The sequence below is a fragment of the Phasianus colchicus genome, chromosome 27, assembly GCF_987193195.1.
Source record: "Phasianus colchicus chromosome 27, bPhaCol1.hap1.1, whole genome shotgun sequence".
Classification (NCBI taxonomy): Eukaryota; Metazoa; Chordata; class Aves; order Galliformes; family Phasianidae; genus Phasianus; species Phasianus colchicus.
In genome coordinates, this window is record NC_143462.1 from 246,942 (window position 1) to 271,725 (window position 24,784).

The window sequence follows — 24,784 nt, forward strand, 5'->3', positions numbered from 1 at the left end:
GTAGGCGGGGTAGAGGAAAGCAGCGTCACCCCGAGCAACGGGGGTGGGGCGGAGGGTGGGAGCGAGATGAGCGCCAGGGACGGAGCCGAGGGCAGCAGCGATGGGGGGTGGGGGGGTGAGGGAAGGGAGGGAGTCGCGATTTCTTTTCCCCGCGGTCAGGGGTGGGGTCGGAGCTGCGGACCGAATGCGGAATGCGGACCAGGGCTGCTTTCTGCACCGAGGGGTAGCGACGGGGGTGGGAGGGAGGGCGATGGGGAATAATCGGAAGAAATTCTTCCTTGTCGAATTTGTTTAAGCCCTTCCATTATTTGGTTCCAAACAGATAAAAGTTTAGCAGCCGTGCTGTCATAGTAACAAAAACCTCCCGGAGCTTTGCGCCAACCCTGCCCCAAAACTCTCCATAGAAAGAGAATCCAGTTTTCGGAAATTCAGGAACATTTTTGCTTTACCATTTGAGAAAAGTAACCAATGCTAAGGTAACTACAGGCTGATTCTGAAACGTCAACTAACTGTAACGCTGCAAGATTTACCGGCTGCTCCCTCACCAGTGATGAACTCCGCACAGATCCCGACCGCTCAGCCCCTGTCCCGCAGAACGGTGCGGGCGCGCGCGAAACGAGCTCTCCGTAGTTCAGTCGGGCGGCGCTGCCGGATGAGTCGGTGGAGCAAAAGGCACTGTCGGTAGGTCAGGACCCGTAGAAGGCACTAGTTGAGAGCCTCGGTCAGGCCCCGTATCTTTTTTTTGCCACATACAGATTTCCAGATTACATAATCGCTCTGTTAATATTTTAACCTTGCAATCCAGTTTTTCTAATCCCTCACCCTCACCGACGCTCTCTGATTCTGCAGGAGGCTGCTCCTGGCAGTGTCCATCAGGGGTGATGTCAGATACAGTCCTTTTTTCCTGCTGCACTACTGCAGATGACTCAGTAGCAGTGTCATTTGAAAGATCAGGAGCTGCAGCCCCTAACAATGCTTTTACTTGACCCGCCGAGGAACACACAGGGTGTGTGATACCCCGAACAGGCACGTCAAACTCTGAAGCCAAATTAGTTGTTGTACCGGCCAGTGCCTGCATAGCTGCAGCGGCTGCCTGTTGCGCGGCTCGCATAGCTTTCAAAGAGTTAATAACAGACCTCCACAAGGGGTCAAGGGGCCGCAATAGTTTTTCTTCCTTTCCACCATTAATGACTGATTCCCACATGCAGTCCCCAATATCACACCATTTGTCGACGCTGAATATCAGTGCCACTTCTGACAAATGTCCCTTCTTCCGAGCCCAGTGCACCAGGGTCTCGGCCATGCCTTTAGGAGATGACTGCTCCCCTCTCTTAGAGAGAATATTTAACGGCAGTTTCTCCGCAGCTTCCCACTCCATCGTGGATACAGAGGGTGGGTCGCGACCCCGCTTCCAGCTAACCGCAGCACTTACGTTGGCGCCTAACCCAGCTACCGCAACACGGTGCCAACCTCTGTTGCGACCGTCCTGCCGTTGTCCACTTCCCCGAATCGTCCCACGAAGGGTCCCTGTTCGGGCGCCAAATGTGGGGAAGTCTCAGGACTCTCAGGACGCGCTAGAGACATAACAGCACACCAATGTGGTTAAAGGCTATTAGTCTGCTTTATTGTTAAGCACTACTCTATTTATACATGTTAACAGAGCATTCTGCAAAACACTCCTCAACCGTTCACACAGGTGCTTAGCCAATCAGAGCTGTGAGATGTTCTTTCTTCTGGTGTCCTTGGTTCTCATGCCGCTTATCTTGCTCCGCAGCTGCTGCTCCGTGCAGTTTTTTCTTACATTCCCACACGCAGACGCTTCGGGGGGGACGTCAGACGGGGGTTGACTCACCCTTCCTAGCAGCAGCCTGGAGAAGGGAGAGGTGAGCCGAGGAACGCATCTCTCGCACCGCTCCAGGCACTCGTGCTCACTTACTGGTTCCTTGCTGTGCCACTACAGCAAGGAATAAGAGCTGCAAGCCACAGTAACTCAGCAGTTGGGGTGGAGAATATTATAACTTCTTGGAACCAGTGAATATCTCCTCCTATACTAAGGGTAATATCAGAATAATCTACGCCTCCTTCCTTAGAATCAATCGTAATATCCTCTCCTATTCTTGCATATGTGTAACTTGTCTCTGTAAATATCCTTAAACTGTCCTTTTACGGTGTGCATGTTAGGAGAGGTTACTCCCTCAGTACCCAGCGGGTGTGTGCAGTGCTGTAACTCAAAATATACCTGCTTTATAACCACTTTGTGGTTATGGAGTTTGATTTTCCACAAGTCATCCTGTTCAGGCCATGATCTGTGTTCTTCCACACATATGGAAGTTCTGTTTAGCCTTGAGTGAGACAGAAGTGAGAACACTTGGAAGAATCTGGTGAACCATGTCCCAGACTAGACTAGGGTGGGCTTCTTTGTTAGCTTCCTTATTTTTTTGTTTGTTTGTTTGTTTGTTTGTTTTTTTATTATTTTTGTTTTTCTTCTCAAGAGCAGAGTCAGAAGAGGATGTGTTAACCTCCTCTGCCATAGCGATACTAGCCCTTTTGTTACAAAACCATTGCTTTCTAGAAGACTTTGATGTGAGCGGAGGAAATAATTTTGCTCATGCGTGCAGCTGGGTTACCAGCACAAAGGAAAGAGATGAGATGCGGCTGTGATCACGGCAAAGTTCAGAGGAACATCCCCTGCAGAAAGATGTGTAGAGTTTAAACATTGCCAAGTGAAACTTGGAGCCCACTTTTGCCCCACAGAAAATGCAATAGAAAAGGAAGCAGTCTTCTCCGGACACAAACCCCCGGTTACCCCGAGGGCGGTTCCTTCTGGGTGACCTTAAAGTCAGTAGATCTACATAAGTGAACAGCAGAGCTGGCCCTCGTACACAGAGAGCTTAACCATGCTCATGCCTTGCAGAGAAGACCGAATTGAGAAAGCAGGATAGGAAGTTGTTAGCAGTAGAAGTCACTCGCTCAGTGAGGAGAAACGTGCCATGAGTGCCATGGGCAGCGCTCAGTGAGGAAGTGAGCCAGCTGCAGGGAGATGCTGCCCTCGAGAGCAGGGCAGCCGGAGATTGCCTCCAGCTGGGACCTGCTCACGGGTGAGAGGAGTTAAAGGAGCGCCAGGACAGCAACGTGGGGATGTGCGACCCCAAGGATGTGCGAATGTCCCCAGCAAAGGCAGCAAAGGGACGGAGCAGAGAGCGACGCTTCATTAGCGTGACAAAACACAGCCCCCATCCTCCCCTCTCTCCCACGGCTGCAGATGTGCCACGAGAACGAGCTGTGAAACTGCCCACGGCCTGGCAGCCGGCTCGGGGCGTGCTCGCTGTGGGAATTGCTGCCCGGCACCTGAGGCTGTGCCGAAGCGGCCAGAGCCTGGCTGGAAGCCATCCGGGCAGCACCGCGGCGGCAGGAGGTGCAGCAAGGCCGTCCTGCGGCCAGCTCCGGGCTGCGGGCACTCGGCATCCCCTGCTCTCCCAGGAGCGACTCCCAGGAGCCCGGTTGCCTGCACCAGAGGTGGGAGCAGCCTGCTCCGCACCCAAGGTAGGAGCCCTTCGTGCCTCGTGCAGAGGAGCGCACGCTTCCTGCCCCCTGCCAGCAGCGGCGGGAGGGCAGCGGGGAGCGGCACCGGGCGGGGCGGAACCGGCGCTGCTGTAGCCCAGGCGGGAGCCCGGTCCCGGCTCCAGCTCCTGCCCAGCACGGCAGGTTTGCTGGGCCAGACGGGCTGCAACGAGGGGAGCAGCGGTTCCCAGGCGTGTTGCAGCCCGGCTTGGGCTCCGAGAGGCACAGGAAGGGGTTGGAGCTGGGACAGTGAGGAAGTGAGCAGAGGAGCTCAGCGTGCTCTGCTGCCCGGTTGGCTCTGTGTAACGCAGCCCAGCCGGGAGTGCGTTTCTCCCTCTGGGCCACGGCAGACACGAGATGATCCCGCTCCACAGCTCTGCACGCATGGATTGATGGCAGCTTTCAACTCCTCCTTTGGAGTGTCTGAATGGGAAGCCTCCAACGGGGGAATTTCCACTCCCCTCTCTCTCCCCGGCAGCCCGCAGTTTCCCTTCGGGGACCCAGCAGGCAACATCTGCCTCTAGCGGCCCTTCCAGCGTTCCCTTCTGTGCGCTTAGCGCCGGGCTGACGGCTCACCTGGGGTCGTGCAAACCCCTCCCGAGGCTTTTCTTCAGGCTGTCCCGGCAGCTGCAGGTGCCTTTAGCGCACACCAGCTCCGGCACTGGGCTGTGTAATAGACGCTGAAAAGCCGACAGCCTGCGGGCTGACTGGAGCACACGTTGTGAACGCGGCCGAGCAGCACGTCAGTAAAGCGCAGCCCGGGCTGCCCGGTGCAAAGGGCGCACGCTGCTGAGAACGCCCCCTGGAAGTGAGCGCAGGGTGCGTGCTGAGCTGGATGGGGAGCAGCGCCCCCTGGTGGGGGACGAGGGAAATGCAGCCGCCGAGGCATTCTTGGTGCAACGAGGGACCGGGGCTTGTTCAGCTTGGAGAAGAGAAGGCTCCGGGAGACCTCCCAGGCCTTGAAGGAAACGTTTAAACTGGAGGGGGAACAGATGTTTACGAGGGTGGATAATGACAGGATAATGGGGAATGGTTTTAAATTGAGACAGGGGAGATTTAGTTTAGATATCAGGGGGAAGTTTTGCATTCAGACGGTGGTGAGGCATTTTAAAAGGTAGCCCATAGAGGACGTGGATGCCCCATCCTTTGGGGCATTCGAGGCCAGGCTGGATGTGGCTCAGGGCAGCCTGGTCTGGTGGACGGTGTCCCTGCACATAGCAGGGGGTTGAAACTAGATGGTCACTGTGGTCCTTTTCAACCCAGGCTATTCTATGATTCTTTGATTACCTTTAGATCTTCGATGTAACGCATGGCCTTAGAGAAGCTCATGGATTTCCAAACTAACTTTGCGTCTCTTACAGAAGATCTGTGTCAGCAAGGTGTCTTGATATCAAGCTAAGAAGGAAGCTGTGTGCCCAGTGTCATTCAGGCAGTGTGGTTTCTCCCTGGGAAGGGACACAAAGGGGAGCTGTTGAACAGGCACTGTGTCAGAACCTCTGCTTTCCCCCCCATCCCCCACTCTCTGCCCCTAGACTTCCTTTACTATAGAAGCTCCCCACAACTCCCTAGTTTCCCCATTCCACCCCTCTCTCCATCACCAGATCCTCTTTCCACCCCACAGCAGTCCCACTCACTCACACCTTCCCCCCCTAGATTCCACACAACCCCCCTTTCCAGCCCAAAAAAGTCCCACTGACCCCTTTCTCACCCCACCCACACCCTCCTTTATCCCCTCTTACCCCCCCCTTGGAATCATGCAGAAGGATCTGCATGAGACATCCTAGAAAGGTTTGGGGGCTCCAGGGGGCTCTTCTGGACTCAACCAGAAGAGTCTGGAGATATCCCAGAGGGACCTTGGGGTGTCCAGGGAGTCCCCAGGTTGGTCCTGTGGCACCATGGAAGGATCTGGAAGTTCCCACTATGGGCCCAAGAGCTCTGAGGAGTCCCTGGGCTGATCTGGAAATGTCCAAGTAGGGTTTTGGTAGGGCCCAGGGAGTTCTCATGTGGGTCTGAGTGGTCCTGGAGTCATCCAGAAGGGTCTGGGGATGTCCCAGAGGAGTCCTGGGGTGTCCAGTGGGTGCTCATGCGAATCTGGGGGGTCTGGCCATCCATCTCATCATCTGCTGTAACATGATCACAGCACTTTCATCAGTGGTTTGGACTCACAGCAACAAGACGCACTTTGTCAACTGTGTCACCAAGGAATCATAAGAATTGGAATCGTTGGGACTGGTTAATATGGACTGCTGTTTGTACTCTACAGAACCCATCCTTGCTCAGTGTATTAATTTTAGTTTAGCTACTTTTAGGATTGTTTTAGAACCGTGCTTCTTTTTCTCTTAATAGAGAAGGGGGAGATGTGGGATAAAGTCATTATCTTGATAATTGTTGCTGCTCAACATCGACCTCTGGCGAGGGGACAGTCGGACGGACCGAACGACCAGCGTTCCTATGCCGAAAGCCAATTTATTGCTGCGTAACAAGCACTTATATACCGTGACATGCGACCGCCCAGGAAACCCACGAACCCACCCAGGAAACCCATGAACCAATCCCCACTCTCCTTGTACCACCCCTTGTTCCACCCTCAACCCCACCTATTACCCTACACTAATGAGTAAAAAAGCTTAGCAGTAACTTGAGCCAGATGTAAACACACACGAGGCTCCTGCTTCCTACATGTAAGTTGCTGTTTCACGGGTATAAAAGGTTGTAAGCATCTTCAGTAAAGGTCCTTCATCCTTCCTTCTGCACCAGCAAGGGAGTCTGAGCCTCTCTCTCCGCACCAGCAAGGGAGCTCGAAGCCCTCTTGCCAACAAAGAGGAGAGGAGAGAAGAGAAGGAGAGAAAAAATTGAGCAGAACAAAGGAAAAAGGGAAGAGAGGAGCTTGTAAGGGGGAAGAAGAGTGATGAACGAGTGCCACTCACGCTGCTATTCTGCGTCCCTCCCCAGGACTCCCACAGCTTCCTCTTCCCAGCCCCGCTCAGCTCCTCGCGGGCTGCAGACGCTGCTGAGGCTCTCGCACTCCACGGCCGTCATCTTCTTCTCGTGCTGCCGGACCGCTCTCTGCAGGGCTGCGCTGAGTTCCTGCCGCTGCAGCCAGAACCGCAGCTCCCGTGCTGACGGATGGAGGAGCTTCGTGCCGGCACCCACAGCACGTGGTCCCCGGGCTGCCGGTGGCACGGCAGGATGCTCCCCTCCCTGCCTCCCATCGCCCCTCAGCTACGGCACCCTCCTATAATCTGCCTAAGGATTCCAAGACCCTGCAGAGGGCTCCGGTCAGGCCGATCGACGGCTGATGCCAACGGCACGAGGTTCAACACCACCACACTCCGGGTCCCGCACGTTGGTCACAACGACCCCAGGCATCGCTGCGGGCTTGGGGCAGAGCGGCCGGAAGGCCGCGTGGAGGAAAAGGATCCGGAGCTGCGGGCCGACGCTCGGCTGAACGCGAGCCAGCAGCGCGCCTTGTGCAGGCGGCCGAGAAGCCGGCCGAGCAGCAGCAGCCGCTGATCGCCCCGCGCTCAGCCCCGCCCCGCACAGCGCCGGCCTCGGGCCGGCACCGCGACCGCCGCCTGCAGCGGGACGCCAAGGTGCCCCGGAGCCGCTCGTCTCCAGCGGGTTCCCCACGCCACCGCAGGGCCGCGCCGCCCGCCCGGACGCCCCGCTCCCCCACCTGCCGGCGGCCGCCAGCCCGCGCTCGCCGCTCTCCAGCAAGGCCCGCGCGGAGCGGGGCGGGGCGGGGCGGGGCGGGGCGGGGCGGGCCCGGCCTCGCTGAGGCCCCCCACGTCCCCGCCCTCCTCCCGCAGCCGCAGCCGAGGCCCCGGAAGCGGAGCGGGCGCACGACGGCAGGCATCGCCGAGGGCAGCGGGGCCGGGGCCACGGGGACGCGCGCGGTGATGTCGCAATGACGGCGCGCCCGCGGACAGAAAGGACCCCGCGCGGAGCGCCCGCCCCGTTCGGCGCACCGACCAATGGCAGAGCGGAGGAGGCGGGGCCGAACGCGGGCTCTCCGCCAATGGCGGCTGCGGACGCGGGGCCGCCGCCATGGTGATGCCGATGGCGCCGGCGGGATGGAGGAGCCGCGGCGCTCCGCCGCCCTCGGGGACGCCGCGCGGTCGGGGGAAGGCGGCGCGGGGGCACCGCCGCCGGCCCCGTCCGTCCCCCGTCAGAATCCGGCTGTTCTCGGAGGGGGAACCGAGCCGTCCTCGGTCGTTGTGGCGAGGCGCTGCCGGGCTGCGAGAAGCGGCGGCTGACCGCGAGAGGCGGGACCCGTCCGGTGTCCGGGAGCGGCTCCTGGCTGAGCCGGGCAGCCCCGGAAGAGAGGGAGCGATCGCGCGGATCGAGGCGCGTTCGAGCCCGGCACGGAGTCTGGCCAGCGCCTTCGCTTCTCGCTCGGCTCCAGTCATCGGCAGCGCTGTGCTGAGCTGCTGCCCCGCAGCTGCAGTCTCCAAGCGCCGTTTTCCATCTGATGCCGTGGCGACGGTGCGCCCTCCCTCATTGCAGCGCGTGAAGCCATCCTCGTGACGACAGCGCATGCGTGATGGCGTCGCCATGGCGAAGGCGCCTCAGCGCGCCTGCGCCGCTCCGTCGCTCCGTCGCTGTGGCGCCGCGCCGTCCCCGCTGGGTGACGTCATCAGCCCCGCGACTGAGGAGGAGGCGGAAGTGGGGCGGGGCACCCCGGGGCTCCGAGCGCCGCCTCAGCTTCTACAGGTGGGTGTTCCGGGGGGGGCCACGGGGTTAAGGGGGCTGGGGGCCACGTGCCGCTCTGCGTTGGCCCCGTGGGGTCTCTGTGGCGCTCGGGGCTTCCGCTCGGCGGGGGCAGCTGCCCTGTGTCTCCCCGCCTCCCCCACCCCGTGTATTTCACTGCTCTCCTCCCCTCCCCCTGCCACTGGTCGCCCACAACCTCCCCCGTCTCTCTGTGTGACCCCCGGGGTTGCGCCTCCCCTCCCCTTTTTCCCCCTTTCAGTTCCTCCATTCTGATCACTGTAGTCCTCTTCCACCCCTCCTGTCTGTGCCTCCCCCGTTCTGACCCCCGGGGTCCACCTGTCTGCCCCCTCCCCCTCCCGATCCCTCATTGCCACGTGAGCTCAGGTGCATCACCAACTGCCCCAGCACTTTACCATCACCCAGACCCGCAGTCACTGCGGAGCCCCGTTTGCAATGAGGATCTGGAGAACCTCTCCCAGCCATGGGCAAGTTGCACAGCAATGCATCCATCCCACGGTGAGGCGTCCAGAGCCGCTGCAAGCAGCTCCAGTCTTTCTCGCACGGAATAAACCAACGTACGGAGCGGTGCGGGGGGACAGCCGCTGCCCTCTTTCTCCTCGTGGCTTTCTCCCCGCAGCCTGGCCAGGGCTCAAGGGGAACGAAAGGAGTCGTGCTGTCAATCCTGCTGTAGCACAGGCCTCTTTAGCAAGACTGTCTGCCCAGCCCCTCTGCGTCGGGCTTCATCGGGTAACGAACACAGCAGCAAAGCCGCCCTCGGCTCCTCGGGGAGGGCCCACCGTCCTCGTGGAAACGCAGCGTGACAGCACGCGGGTTCCAGCAGCACCGGCGCTGTGACTTCCTCTGCCCACCCTGGAGCCGCAGCCCGCGAGCTTTCCCGGCCTTGCACACTGAGCAGCCGAACCTGCCATGCTGCACGCGGTCCCTCCTGGCAGAGGCCCGCCAGCTCTGAGCCTCACCCGGCCGCCGCTTCAGCCGTGGGGAACGGCGGCACGCAGGCTGAGCCGGCCGCCATCGGCACGGGGCGACGGCGAAGACCCGGCCTCTCATTGGTCAGCGCTGGCACCGCCCCGCCACTGGCCTCCCTCTCATTGGTCAGCGCCGGCACCGCCGGCTCTCTTCTCGCTCCCCTTCCCTTCAGCTCCCTTGCGGCGTCTCTCCCCTGCCCCGTTCCCGTCCCCTGCCGTTACCTTGCAGCATCTCCCACCAGTTTCCTTCCCTTCCCCTCCCTTGCGGCGTTTCCCCCCAGTCCCCTTCCCTTCCCGCATCTCCCTCTGGTCTCCTTCCCTTCCCTTGCATCATCACCCCGGTTTCCTTCCCTTCTCTTCCCTTGCGGCATCTCATACCGGTCCCCTTCCCTTTCGTTCCAGCGTTTCCCCCTGGTCCCCTTCCCTTGTAATGTCTCACCCTGGTTTCCTTCTCTTCCCTTCCCATGTGGCAAATTCTCCCAGTCCCAATCCCATTCCCTTCTCTTCCCTTACACGATTTCCCCTGTCCCCCTCCCTTCCTATATGGCATTTCCCCACAGTTGCCTTCCCATGCCTTCCCTTCCCTTATGTCATCTCTCCCATTTCCATCCTTTCCCTTCCCTTCCCATGGGGTGTCTCCTCCTGGTCTCCTTTCTCTTCCATTACCTTGTGGCATCTCCCACCAGTTTCTTTCCCTTCCCTTCCCTTCCCTTCCCTTCCCTTCCCTTCCCTTCCCTTCCCTTCCCTTCCCTTCCCTTCCCTTCCCTTCCCTTCCCTTCCCTTCCCTTCCCTTCCCTTCCCTTCCCTCCCCTCCCCTTCCCTTCCCTCCCCTTCCCTCCCCTTCCCTCCCCTTCCCTCCCCTTCCCTCCCCTTCCCTCCCCTTCCCTCCCCTTCCCTCCCCTTCCCTCCCCTTCCCTCCCCTTCCCTCCCCTTCCCTCCCCTTCCCTCCCCTTCCCTCCCCTTCCCTCCCCTTCCCGTTGCCCCTTGTGCAAGTCATGGAATCGTGCACCATTAAGTTTCATTATTACCATCAGAACACGCTGGATGTGAGAGTCACCTTTTTTGCCCCATTAGTAGGCCATGACAGAATTGGATCTCCTCTGAAAGGACTCTGGGTTCCCACTGCTGCTGTGTGTGTGTCCCTGCATGGTCCCTGCTGGATCACAGAACCCACAGGGTAGGAGGAGAGAAGCTTCAGACGAGACAAGGGGCATCGAGGTCAGCTCCTGGACATCAAATCACGTGCCTCAGAGCGTATTCCTCCAGCATCTCTGGATGCTGCCTGCTGACTGAGAGAACCACCAGGGAGTGTGTCATCAGTGACAAAAAATACAAAATGAATGTCTTCTGGTATTGCTGGAATACAAAAAAAGCCAGAAGGGGCAAGACAAGAAGCGAGACGAGGTAAGGGGAGGCCAGAAGAGGATGGCAAAAGAGGTGAGGTGAGATGAGGGGATGCCAGAAGGAGAATCCAAAAGAGGTGAGACAAAAGGCTAGGGGAGACAAAGGGGGATGAGAAGGGGATGGGAGAAGGGGGTGCCAGAATGGGACACCAGAAGGGGGTCAATAAGAAGTGAGATGAGATGACGCCAGATAGGGATTCCAGAAGGGGACACCAGATAGGGCAAGATGAAAGGTGAGATGTGATGAGGGGAGGACAGAAGGGGGCGCCAGAAGGGGCGAAACAAAAGGCAAGACAAGACAGGAGGTGAGGCGAGATGAGGGGACTCGAGAAGAGGAGTTGGCAGCAAGGCTAACCACCATGAGCCCAGGTCCTTTTTTCAGCCGTAGTTAATTAACTCTTGAATAACTTCCCAAATGCCCCTAGGCTTGGCAGAGTCCCCTGGCACAGTCTGAGCCTGGTTTGCAGCCAGCTCATACTTCGGCCCCAGGGCATGGGAAGGAGCCGTGGATCAGGAGACAGGCACTGAGTGCTGGGAACCCAATGGCACCGAGCCCCAAGCCACCAAATCAAGCATCTGGTACTTGCCTTCTGTCTTCCAGGACCACCTGGAGATGGTCCCTATATCAAGGATTTGTCCAAGTAGGTATGCCAGAGTCCTCTTAAGTCCTGTGAGGCACCAAGGTGAGAGACCGATCCCTTGGGGCCCTAGGAACATGACATCTGGGGACACTGAGAAGTGAGAGGCCAATGGGGACATGGACAGTGGGGACATCATGGTGATACGGGGACATCGTGGTGACATGAGGACAGGGGGACACATAGAAGCAGGTGGGTGACAGGGACATCAGAATACAGGGCAACAAAGACACGCATCCCTGGCAGTGTCCACTCAGCGCCCTTGTTGCCAAGCAGGAGATCAGGAGTGAATAAAAATCTGGCAGTGGCAGCTGGGTTTCCTTGTCATTTACTGCTGCAAAACCCAAAGACCATGACTTTTAGATCTTTGAAATCTCAGAATCGTGGGGTCTTAGACTCATAGAATGAACAAATAATGGAACCACAGAATCACAGAATCACAGTATCGTAGAACTATAAAGTCAAGGAGTCACTTGGGTGTGACAAGACCCCTACAGTCTCATCAGGAGACACGTCATGTATTTTCTGCTCATAACCAACATCAGGAGTCACCACGTTACATCCAGAAATCTGCATCGTGAATCTGAAACGGCAGTAGTGCTGCCTCTGTCCATGAGGACAATTTGTCCTTAGGACACGCAGTCAGGCAATCAAAAATTTGTGTTGGGGTTTGGAGTCACTGGGCTGTGTGCCTGAGTTTCAGCAGAACAAAAGGTGTCCTACTGGTTTTGTTCCCGTGATGGTCCAGCCTCCTGTCATGGCTTCAAAGAAAGTGACTCTTGTTTTATCCAGATGAAAAGAAATAATAAAACACTGATAAATGGCTCAGAACTGTAAATGGCTCAACGGTTCCTCAAGGAAAAGCGGTGTGCTAATTTTGAGTGTTATGTCTGGCAGAATGGATAGCTGGTCACGGCCTTGTGGGACGTTTCCCATCGATAAGAGAGCTGCTGTGCTCTGAAAAGATCACTTGAATGTCTGCTTTGGAAATTGCCCAGAGAGCAGTCAGCTGGAAGAGTTTTCTTTGGGCTGCTTCTGCTCTGCAGCGTTTGTCAGGGAGCTTATCAGTGCTGTGTGTTTTGCTGTATTTAAATACAGACTGACATCACACTTAGGTGAGGTGAAGACTGTTTTTAAGATAAAGGCATGTGGTAGTGAGGGTCTGGCGCCCGGAAGATATCGCGTTGTACGGGAAGACAGGGTCCCCCTCCCGATAGCCAATAGCGTTCAGTGCCCAGGTTATATAAGGCTGTTTTTCCTGCCAATAAACACCATTTGCCGTCCACCACATTGGTGTCAGCGAGCCGATGGACCGAGCGACCTGGGATTGGTCGCCGTGCCGTTCCCGAACCAGGTCGCCACGCCTACGATAGGCAACAAGGCAAAGCAGGTGGGTGATACTTGGTAGTAACTTCACATTAAAGGTTCCACTCAGGAAAACCCTCTTTGCTGGTTTGATGATATCTAAAAAGGAATCCTAAGTTCTTTGTGACTGTACAATGCTGAAACGTAAAGTGTGATGGGGTCCAAGGTTCTCAGGCTGCTCAGCCAGCAGCTGAGCATGGAATCATGGCTTCTTTTAACTTGGAAAAGACCTCTCAGGTCATCCAACCATTAACTCAGTGCTGCCAATTCCACCGCTAAACCCACAACCTGTGACATGTCACCATATCTGCATCATGTCACCCTGCTGGGCCCCGGGCTTGTGGTGCTGGGGAGTAGGTGCAGGGACAATGGCATGGCACATCCTTGGTTGGGCTTGATGTTCTTAGAGGTCTTCTCCAACTTCAGTTCTTCTGGGATTCTAGGACAATAGGACTCTGGGATTCGGGCATGATATTAGGATTCCCCCCTTTGGGGCTCGGTGCCATTGGGTTCCCAGCACTTAGTGCCCTTCCCCTGATCCCTGGCTCCTTCCCATGCCCTGGAGCCAAGGTAGGGGCTGGCTGCATGCCAGGCTCAGCCTGTGCCAGGGGACTCTGCCAAGCCCAGGGGCATTTGGGAACGTGAGGGGGGTCCCAAGAGAATAAATGCAGTCCTGGCTTCTTGCAGCCTCACCCAGCTCCCAGCGTACAGTGGAAGATGAAAGCAGTTGCTGTCATCGTGCTCCTGCTCCTCGCCTCCATGTGCCTCCAGGCACAGGCTAGGGTGTGCAGACGGGTTCTTGGTAACGGGCTGGCTCGCAACCACTTTCTCCTTGGGTTCCCTTGCTTCCTGCTCTTTGGGTCCCCTCTGTCCCCTTGGTTTCCTCGCTTTGGGTTCCTTTGGTTCCTTCTCTTTGGGTCCCTGGGTTCACTTGGTTTCCTCTTTGTGAGTCCTATTGATTCCCTTTCTTTGGGTCTTCTTGGTTTCTTCTCTTTGGGTTTCCTCTTTAGGTCCCCTCTGTCCCCTCTCCTTGGATCCTCTCGGCCCCCCTTCTTGGGTCCCCTTGTTTCCTTCTTTGGATCTCCACCTTCTGGTCTCCACCCCCAGCCGATCCCCACATTCCAGGGACTCCAGATGACATGTGGAAGCAATTGGGTCTGTGGGAACCAGTAGGGATTTTCGCTTTAAGACCAAGGGGAGGCCATATGGGGTTGTTGCGAAGGCATCACCCGCTGCCATATGCTTTGCTATTAACTCCAACCCAAACTGTCCCTCATCCTCCTTCCTCAGCTCCTGGATGACTTCGAGGTGGGAGCAAGCGGAGCTTTTGATTTAGGAGTGAGTACTACGGTGCCCTCAGGAGGTGCCTCCCATTTGGGGAGCCCCAGGTCCTCAGTGGTTTTTGAGGAGGTTCTGGTGCCCACTGGGATCTCCTCATTTCTCCCACTGCAGCTTAAGTTGCTACGAGGAAAGCGGAACTCCCATTCCCTTCCCCCTCTGCTGGCGCTCCCAGATCCCGTGGTTGTGAATCTTCCTATCAAGGTGAGTGACACTGGGGGACCCCTGTATCCTGCAGGGTCCTGGGCTGTGGGGGGACCCCAAATCCCTCTGGACTGGGAGGTGTGGAGGAGATCAAAAAGGATCCAAGAAGAACAGTGCCATCCCTGTAAGGTGCAGGTGATCGTCGTGGTACCATAAGGACCCCATAAGGTCACCCAAAGAACACAAAGGGTTCTGGTGCCATACAGACCAAATAAAGTGACCATAAGGTCACCGCCTGCACTTTGACTTTCAGGATGAAACACTGGTGCTGTCCCCACCATGTTCCATAAGGACTTGATCATCCCTGCATATCGCCACCAGATCTTTGAAAGAACACAGTCCGTTTTCCCATAAAGAAACACCAATAAACACCCCCAGCAAAGGTCCTGCGTCTGTGTGTGCCTCTATTCTTGCATCCATCAGTCCCTTTGTCCTTTTGTCCATGTGTACCCATTATCCCTGCAGTAACTCCATTATTCCACGATTCTGTGATATCCAGTGGGTTGAACACATTACTGAAGTCGAGGAGATGGCACTGAGTGACGCTGGGGGGGACAGCCCACCAGAGGTAGCACCCAGTGTCCTCTGGAGCCCTCAGCACAATTTCTGACTCCTTTTTGTGCCGTTTGGATGCATTCTGTCCCTCCTGCACTCTCCCTGTGGGGCAGCTGCAGCCCCTGCCCTCTGCTTCCCTCTCCCTCCATCTCTTCTTCCCTCCATCCCTCCCTCCATTCTTCCTTCAATTCCTCCTCACTTGGCCTTGCCTTCTACCCGCCCTCCCAGCTAGTGGCAGGGCACCCAGTCCATTTGAATTGAAGCCATAAGAGGGTGCTGTAGTCCTGGTGCTTTATAATCCTAACAAAGCTTTTTCATTTTCCCCTTGATGTAGCCCACCAAAATCTTTCTCCATTGCAATTAATGATCCCTTTAAAGGCTGTGATCTGGGGAGGTCAGCCAAAATTTCCTGGTGTATCCGTTGTTTCATACCTACAGAAAAGGAGCACCTTTTACTAAGTCAAGCTTATGCGAAAAATAAAGAAGTGTTTTTGAGGTTGCTTACATTCATTTTCTTCCCGACTAATATATATATTCTATATATTATCTATATTATCTATCTATATTATCTATATAATCTATATTATCTATCTATATCTATATATTATCTATCTATCTATATATTCTATATATTCTAATATATTTAGCTTTTTATTCCCTTCAATCCTTTCTACAATATGGCAATCAATGCAGAAGAGAGAAAAAAACACATTTGAAATAAACAGAGAAAGACAAGCTCATTGTCACTGATGTGTCGTTTTGCTGTTGTGGCATGCCTTCTGGTATTCTGCCTTCTCTGTTATCTGTCTATACTATTAGCTTTTTGGATCAAAGCCATTTTCTCTACACATAGAGTTATACGAACGATATTGTAGAGCCTTTGGTTTCTCAGCACTGGCATTTGTCAAGGGATAAATTGCTACTGCCCCGTTGCAAAAAGGAACTACTAATACCAAGATGCATTTGTTGCTCTGAGCTGTCGTGGGCTGGAGTCCTGCAAAGTCAATCTGCAGTCATTCCCCTGGGCCTTCGGTACACTGGTGCTGGCCTGAGGCTTTTACTCCAGCATAATCAGCACTGGTCAGGGCACAAGCATGACAGTTCTTACATCAGCAATCTACTGTCTTCCTCATGTTACGTCACAAATCAGTGTCCTTCACTCCGCTTAGACCATTTGTTTTTGCTCATAGGTTAAGTGGATTAGACAGCTTTTAGTAAATTGAGGCACAGTCCAATAATGTTTGCCTTCTGCCACTATAGCACAATACATTTGATTTTCCCTTACTCAGAGGACTGGCCGGATGGATCTTTTCACACTGTTCCACTTAACTTCCCTAGCTGGAAGGAGATGTTCTCCCCAAATAATGGATTCTACCACAGTTACTTGGCGTGACCTGCACTCGACTCTTTCAGTCTGAGTTTGCCACAGATAATCCAGGACGTTTCGTGGATATCTGGATATCTACTAAGAATCAGGAAGAGTTTCTTGGATTCCAGTGGCCACTTCAACTGTGGATCATCCCCAACGATCCACTGTCTTATTGTGGGGGGGAGGATTTAGTGTGCCGGGCTGGGCTGCAGTACAGGGACAAAGACAACTGCTAGCAATCAGATCCCTTGGGGCTCTCCTTCCAGGCTCCATCTGTAGTCCCAAAGGGTTCTGGTCTCCTGCAGGTTCTCTCTGACAACTGTTAGTCCCAGGCAGGTACCTCAGGAACACCAGGGCCTCTCGAGATGGCACCGGCTGCTTGTGGTCACACGGTGGAGCTCTGCTTGAAAACCTGAAGTCATCTTCAGTGTTTTTCAAACACTCAGCACCTCCTCATGAGCTGCCCTGGTTCAATCCTGTCAGTGAAACACGCACACAATAAGTGGAATTTCTATCATGAGAAAACGTGACCTTTCAGGATGGATATTCACTGTATGGAAAGAAATACCAATCTTCCGCTGTTCTTGCACTGACAACTCTCTCTCATTCTGTGCATGTAACTGCCCTCATTTTACAGGTATTTCCACCTGCCCTGATTAGGCTGACCACGTTGGAAGCCACCTTTCCAGCTGCCTGTCTCAACCTTTGCAGTTTCTATTGTTATCCCAATTTCCTCTCCCCTTAATCTCTGATCATTTATAGCCCTTTTAATGAGTGCAGTTCTTTGAGTTTCAGGGAGCTAATGTTTGTCCCTCCTTAGCAGTTTGTCTCACTGTGTCCTTAGCCAGCTAACTGTTTAATTAATATGCCTTTCATATTAATATTTATCATTTCCTATCTATGTACGTGACATATTTCTTGTACAGTTATCTTTTGGGAAGGAGAACTTCAGTGGAGGCATACAGCTGAGGAGTACGTTCTATTTCTTGGTAACCTGTGTTACGCTTTGTTACGCTTACTGTTCTTTGTTTAAAGGTAAGAGAAACCCTTCTGCACCCGTGTCCTCTGAGGAGAGCAGGTGGCAGCTGCTACAAAGGATCTGAAACATTCAGTGCAGACTTTAGAAGAGAAGTCTGATGTAAGGAAAAGCAAGGCAAGTGCCAGGTGGCATTAAGCAGACAGGGCTGGGGAGATGGGCAGTCACGTTGTCCATGCAGTGTCAGATTAAGCAACTGCTCTTCCTGCCTATGCAGGTCTCCTTAAGGGACACCCTGGATCCACCCTGGATCCACATCAATTGGAGAACGATGCTCCAGAGCCAATGGAAGAACATTATGGAACAGACACAGCTCACTGTAACCTTCTGCACTTTAGAAAGATCCACGGTATATTTAGTGCTACTTCTGCGAACGTAAGGTACTGAGAGGAGAATCACAGAATCATTAAGGTTGGAAAGCTCATCCAGTCTAACCATCCACCTGCCACCAACACTGCCCAACAAACCCTGTCCTGAAGTACCACAGCTACCCTTTCCTTATGCACCTCCAGAGACTCCACCGCTTCCCTGGGCAGCCTGTGCCAATGCCTCGCCACCCCTTCTGGGAGAAACTTTTCTTAATATCCAATCTGAACCTCCCATGGTGCAATGTGAGGCCATTCCCCGTAGTCCTATTGCTATTTACCTGGGAGAAGAGGTCCCATCTCACTGTAACCTCCCTCCAGGTAGCTGGACGGAGCGATAAGGTCTGCCCTGAGCCTCCTCTTCTCCACACGGAACCATCCCAGCTCCCTCTCCCACTCCCCGTTAAGTCTTGCACTCCAGACCCCTCCCAGCTTTGGTGCCCCTCTGTGGATACACTCCAGGGCCGCCATGTCTTCTTGTAGGGAGCGGCTGGGCTGGGCTGGGCTGCAGTTGATGGGACAAGGACAACCGCTAGCAATTTAGATCCCCTGGGGCCACTGGCAAATCACAGCGACGATCGCATCCCCGCTCCTGACTGCCCCATTTCAGGCTGCCATTGGGCTCCTTGGCCACTGGAGGGCACTGCCGGCTGTCACCAGCACCCCAGACCCTTTTCGTCCGTGCAGCCTTACAGCTGCTCTGCCCCAAGCCCGTAGTGACGGTGCCTGGGGTTTCTGTAGCCGAAAAGCAGCACTCAGCTCTTGACGTTCTTAAAACTCATGCAGTTGCAGTCAGCCCAGTGATTCAGCCTATCTCAGTCCGTCTGTGGGACGCTTCCTCCTAACTTGGTGTCATCTGCAAACTTACTGAGGGTGCACCCAATTCCCTCATCCGACTCGTCAGTGAATACACTGAACAGGACAGGCTGCAGCGCCGACCCCTGAGGAACGCCTCTCAGAACTGGACTCCATCTGGATCTCTCTGGGCCTGGCCCTCCTAGCAGTTTTTTACTCAGCAAAGAGTGTACCCATCCCAGCCATGGACTGCCAGCTTCTCCAGGAGAATGCTACAGGAGGCGGTGTCAGAGGCTTTGCTCCAGTCCAGGTAGCTTCCACCCACAGCATCTCATCCACCAGGTGGGTATGTAGTCATAGGAGGACATCAGGATGATCCTTCTCGTAGATGGGCACCACATTAGCAAGTATTCAGTCACCTGGGAACTCCCTGATTGATTAGGGCTGCTAGGATGCCACGTCCACCAACTGCCTCAGTACCCTCAGGTGGATCCAGTCCAATCCCACAGATGTGTGACAGCCCGGGTGGAGCAGCAGGTCACGTGCTGTTTTATTCTGAATTGTGGAGGGTTTATTCTGCTCCCCACCCTGTCTTCCAGTTCAGGGGGCTGAGTACCCTGAGAATAACGGGCCTGACTATTAAAGACAGATGTAAAAAAGGCGTTGAGAACCTGTCTGCTTTTCCTCATCCTTTCTCCTTGCACTGGGGTGGAAGGGGATCCATCCTGTGCCAGCCACGTGCACTTGTGTTAGGCTGTTAGGGTGCCTTGGCATGTTTATACAGATATTTATTTGGGTCCCAGATTGACCAACTGAACCGAGTTAGATTCAGAGAATCATAGACTGGTTTAGGTTGGAGCGATATTAAAGATCATACAGTTCCAACCCCTCTGCCATGGGAAGGGTTGTCATGCAGTAGATCAGGTTGCCCAGAGCCACATCCACCCTGGCCCTGAATGCCTCAAAGGATGGGGCAATCCAAAACCTTTCTGGGGGACCTCTTCCTGTGCCTGACAGCCCCCACAGTGAAGAATTTATTTGATCACCAACAAAGATATTAAAAACAGCAGTCCCAAGATGGAACCCTGAGGGATTCCTTAATATAACCACTTATTGTTAGCCTCCACCTGGACACAGAGCTGCTGACCACAACCCTCAGGCTGCAATCATACAGCCAGCTACTAATCCACTTTTCAAATCCACGTATCTCCAAATTAGAGATAAGGATATGGAGTGAGACCATATCAAAGCCTTGCACAAGTCCAGGTAGATTACTTCAGTGTATGGGAACTGCTGAGTCACGGCCTGAACCTCTGATTAGTCACCTGAGGCGAGCAATGAGGCAGCCCTGGGAGCACAGGTGAAAGCAATTCACCTGTGCTGCAGGAAGGGGTGGAGCCTGGCTGCACCTCTCCTAGACCCATTCAAGAGCTGACTACCAGGGGGGAAGGATCTCTCTCTCTCTCTTCGGAAGATCCACTCCACTGGTCTTTCCTGAGCGAGCCCACGACACGGGTGAGCCTTCTATTTATTCTCTTTGTCTCGCTGTGCCTAACTCTCTTGCTTATTTCATTACTATAACATCTTAATATTATTAAATTATATAATATTCCTTTATATAATTTTCATTAATTATACACTTGGCGAGCCAGGCAGGCAAGCTGAATATACTGAAACTTACACTATGTCCTTTCTTTGGAATTTCTGTAAATGGTTCAAGGGGGAGAACACTACCCCCCTAGATAAAACAATTCCAGGGCAGATCCCAGGATTTGCGGGATCCCCTTATTATGAATTGGCAACTATCATTGAAAAATGGGTCCCCTACGTGTTGTGGGAAACGTTTCCCCATATCGCCTAGCGGATTACTTTCAGGGACTAGGCAAAGATATATTAGTCACTAGAGAAAGACAATTAGCTGCTTCTACAGTGGCATGGCCACTATTAAATGCTTTAAACAATGCCGAAATAAGGAATAATACTTCAGTGAATGAAAATGAACTTTTAAAAGATCGTATTGAAAAGTTAGAGCAGGAACTTGGCCTATTAACAGGAAAAAAAAACCAATTCTATGTCTTCCAATAGGTCAAGTTCGTAGTATTTCAATAAACAATGACCAGGCTCCTGAATCAACGGACTGTGTTGATCAGGAAAATAAACCATCTAAATCGAATCTTGAATCCCCAATTTTGACGGACGCACTAGAAGTCCGTCCTGTTATATCTCAAAAAACAAAAAAGGTACAGGACAGACCAGCAGGGGTGCCGCCTGATCAGTGGCCCCCCACTCAAACCCACTTGCACGTAACAGCCCAACCGTACACGGCAACAGAACTGATGGACTTAGTCCAACGATTCAGGCAGAAACCTAGAGAAAGTGTGCCGGCTTGGTTATTAAGACTATGGGATTCTGGGGCAGAAAGTGTTCTGGTGAATGGCCTGGAAATAGCCAAATTGGCCACAATGACCGTCCATCCTGCTCTTAGACAGAGATTATATGCAGGTAATCAATATAATGATGAAAACCATTCAATAATAGAATGGTTAATGGTGGCCTGCCGTATGGTATGGCCCAATAAATCTGATATTCCTTTACATACAGGGATGTGGTCCTCCATAAAACCAGGTAACGGTCACAGGATGTGCATTTTCAGTAGCCTAAGCGTAGCCTAAGTTGCTAAATATTGCAACATATTGGCATTGTGTGTTTATTGCTGTCTTTTTCAGGGCTTGCAAGAGTCAAAATGGAGCATGAAAACTGTAGTTAGAGAGTTTATTCTGCTAGGATTGTCTCAATCCCACAAAGTCCAGTCAATTCCCTTCTTCTTCTTCCTCCTGTTCTACATCATAATTCTCCCAAGCAACATCCTTATCATTCTCACAATTCAGGGGGATTCCCAGCTGGGATCACCCATGCATTTTTTCCTGGCTAATCTGGCATTCTTGGATATCTGCTACTGTTCTGTGACCCCACCCAAAATGCTGGCTGACTTTTTCTCAAATCCTAAGATCAACTCCTACAAGGCCTGATTGACCCAGCCTTTGTTTCTTCACTTCCTGGGAGCAGCAGCAGCTTTCCTGCTGTTGGCCATAGCCTGTGACTGTTACGTTGCTATTTGCAAGCCTCTCCACTACACCATGCTTGTGAACAGGACTGTATGCTGTGCCCTGGCTGGAGCTTCGTGGGGCGGTGGCTTCATTCATGGCATCATTCTATTTGCTCTCACCATCAAGCTCCCCTTCTGTGGCCCCAACGTCCTGGACGACTTTGTCTGTGATGTGCGTCAGTTGGCGAACTTGGCCTGTGCTGACCTTACACGGCGGAACTTCTGATGTTCCTCAACAATGGAGTTGTCATTGTCATGTGCTTTGCACTTCTCCTCATCTCCTACATAATCCTCTTGCTGAAGCTCCAGACACACCAAAACAAAGAACAAAATAACCTCCACCTGCGTTTCCCACATCATCGTTGTTTTTGTCATGCTTGGCCCAGCTGTCTACATATATGTCCTACCCTCTGAGGCTGTCCCAGTGGAAAAGGTTTCCATTGGGAAACCTTTCTTTTCCATACGGTTGTCTTCCCTTGACTAATCCCATGATCTACATGCTGTAACAAGGAGATCAAAAGCTCCGTGTGGAAGTTGGTCAGCAAATACATATTAAAAAAAAATTTGAAAGAAATAAATGAAAGTTTATTTGTTCCTCGTTTTGTTCATGCAATTTTCTTAGGAACAAATCCACACTGTACGTTATGTAAAAGCATAATGTACAAGTGATAACCTTCAAGAAGTCCTTTTCTATCAAAAAAATCCCTAGAGTGATACTAAAACCTGTATGGAATAAGTTAAGGAAGAACCAACCTGTGTAAAGGAACCAACTCATGCACTATGAAGTTATCATTAAGAATCTTTTAAATTCATTAGAAAGTATCTGGTAGGTGTTGAGATTTCATAGAACTATTACTGGACTACTGGTTCAGCTTCAACCATGGTAATTCATTATTTCAGTTTATAGTCAAACTTTCACTGTTGATGCTGCCTTCTCGTTGGACTCATTCATGATCCCACCATTGAATGAGTTGATTACATTTCCACAAAGGGAGAGTGTGAAAGCTGCTGGATGATCCAGCTTGCAGGCAAGCTTTGCAATTCATATAGCATAGGCAAGACATTGCAATCTGTTAAGTAAAAATCAAAGACAATGTAGCTATAGCTTTACAGGACGTGCAGATCATAAACTTTATCCATACAGTTACAGACATTTGCAGCACAGATGTCTGTCTGAATTAGTCACTAAGGATTCCAGCAAAACTAACAGGCATTTCTAGGGAGAAGTTCAGCTAACCCTTTCTTAATTTCTACTTTGAGAAGTAATAAACCATGCCTTAGGCGTTTTTGTCTCGCCCCTTGTACTTGCCCTGTAATCCGCTTTATAGTTTGACCCCAAGGTGGTCAGCCAAATAATTCTTCTCAATGGGAAACTGTGCTTTCAGAGAGCATGGTTTTCTTACTGCAGTGTAACTTCCTTAGGCAGTGTAGATGATGCAGAGTGAGCTAAACACGTCTCCGTCCACAAAGTCCTCCAATAATCTCTCAGAAGACATTGCATCCTACAGGTCATGGAGTTCTTGGTTCTCACATAACGCTCTAGCATGCTGTAAATATCCAAATGCAGTTGCCCTTGCAGTAGGGTATTTTTGTTCTTGTTGTTCCTTTCTTCACTAACTTTCTACATATCACTAGGTGAAAGAAAACGCCATAAAGTCAAGAGTGCCTTTCTCAGGAATGCACTCAGCTCTGAGCACCACCACTTATACACGGCCTTCTGTCACACTGCTGCCATCAGCTGCCGCTGTCGGCCTCCCCAGTGCTTCCACCATGGTTACCTGACATCCCTACAGTCCTGCACCCGCTCAGAAGTAATACTTAAAATGCATTCTTCCATACTTCATGACAGAGGACTGAAGAGACTCACTTTTGCGTAGTGCTAAGGATGGTCCATCCCCAACACGTCCCTTTGCGCGCTGCAAGGCCCAGCTGGCATTCTGGCAGCCTGCTGGCTGCTGCTCCCTAACGCAGGGAACCGCACTGTGCTGCTTCTGAGGAGAGAAAGAAAGGAGGGTCCATGGAAATGGGCACCCAACATCTGCAAAGAGATGCAGCGTTCCAGATCGTGCCAGAGACAGGATATCACAGTGCTGAGTCATTAGCTACCACTAAAGGAAACAAACATTTGGGAGAGTATTCACAGCAACTGCTGCAATTTCTGGGCATACCCCAGCTTTCTTACTGTTCAGGTGGAGAAGACTGGCGCTCACAGACATCAGTTCAGTGGGTTAAACCAACACACCTGCAAAATGCCAGCATTATTCAGGAAACAGTCTTCAGGTGCCACAGTTCAATCCACGCAAAGTTATTGTGCAGAGCCTTAGCTCTTGACTTCCATTTCTTCCCTAAATTTTACTACTGCAAGCAGCTAGAACAAACCTTTCAGGTGAAATTCAGGGCAGCAGGGACCTGGCAAACCATAACTAGGTGCAGCTGGCAGGAGGGCAGTTCACGCTCTTTGCTCCCACCCTGCCCCAGCAGGTTAAGGAGCCTGGCAATGCTGTCCTGTTGCAGCACATGCAGAATCCAACCGGTTATGGAGGTAACAAAGGACCAGTAGTGCTCCCCCTGCTCCAGCTTTTCCCCTTCAAAATGAGAGAAAGGAAGAAAACCCAAACAAATAAATCCAGCCATACTTTTCCATATGCAGAGCAGGAATGGGAACTGCGTCTGTCTTCTCATTGAGACAGTGGTGGGGAAGCTCAGTTCCTGGGGTCCTCTCCACAGGGACTGCCCCCTGGCTTCACTCTTTCTTCAACTGCCTCAATCCCCAAAATCTCCTTTTGGAAAGAATCCCTAAAGAAAGAATCTGCAAGTGAAAAATAGTAAGGAGAAGCATTTTCCCAGCTTTCTTCTATCATGCACTCTAAAGTACTCTTGAGTAGGACAGTGTCTTAAAATCAACTGGTTACAAGAACCATCCCCAAAATACAACTAGATTCTGTACAGCTGCCATGATTTCTGACAGCAAGTGTTCTCCATCTCCTCAACATTTATACACCTTGAAGCAAGTGGCTGGTGTTGCTGTCATGAAGAAAACTCCCTTTGTCTTCCACCCCTACTGCAGCCGCAATAGCTGCACTGGTACGATCCACGGGTTCAACAGACAGGGAAGGAATAATCTTGTCTATAAATAGTGATAAGCATTTTCAGCATCACAGTGCATGTGTAGGCTTGTTCAGTCAAGAAATCAGACGATACGACCAGCAGAATATATATTAACAGATTATTAATCTACTTCCTATAGTAACTTTTGATGAAGTAATTTCTAGCTTTCTTCTGATGTTTTTATTTTGGTAGTTTGTAATATATTATTAAATAGCTATTATTTTTGTCTGTATTTCCTATGACAA

At 52.6% G+C, this 24,784-nt stretch overlaps 2 long non-coding RNA genes and 1 pseudogene across 5 annotated transcripts; 1 reads left to right on the forward strand and 2 right to left on the reverse strand.

Annotated features, from left to right (window-relative positions):
* Positions 1-241: 241 nt before the first annotated feature.
* Positions 242-7,216, reverse strand: LOC149914764 (uncharacterized). 3 transcript variants are annotated; one of them, XR_016460161.1, is made up of 3 exons: positions 5,301-7,216; positions 4,849-5,006; positions 242-1,868 (listed from the first exon to the last, which is right to left on the reverse strand). It is a non-coding gene; the product is annotated as an uncharacterized LOC149914764 (long non-coding RNA). The 3 variants fall into 3 exon arrangements; XR_016460162.1 differs by lacking the exon at positions 242-1,868 and adding an exon at positions 2,027-2,688; XR_016460163.1 differs by lacking the exon at positions 242-1,868 and adding an exon at positions 2,863-4,538.
* Positions 7,217-15,034: 7,818 nt separating this feature from the next.
* LOC149914765 (uncharacterized) lies at positions 15,035-24,543 on the reverse strand. Of its 2 annotated transcripts, none has more exons than XR_016460152.1 (3): positions 23,299-24,543; positions 15,714-16,605; positions 15,035-15,192 (listed from the first exon to the last, which is right to left on the reverse strand). It is a non-coding gene; the product is annotated as an uncharacterized LOC149914765 (long non-coding RNA). The 2 variants fall into 2 exon arrangements; XR_016460153.1 differs by having other exon boundaries at positions 16,470-16,605; positions 23,299-24,542.
* Positions 20,560-23,305, forward strand: LOC149914766 (olfactory receptor 4M1-like; annotated as a pseudogene).
* Positions 24,544-24,784: the final 241 nt, after the last annotated feature.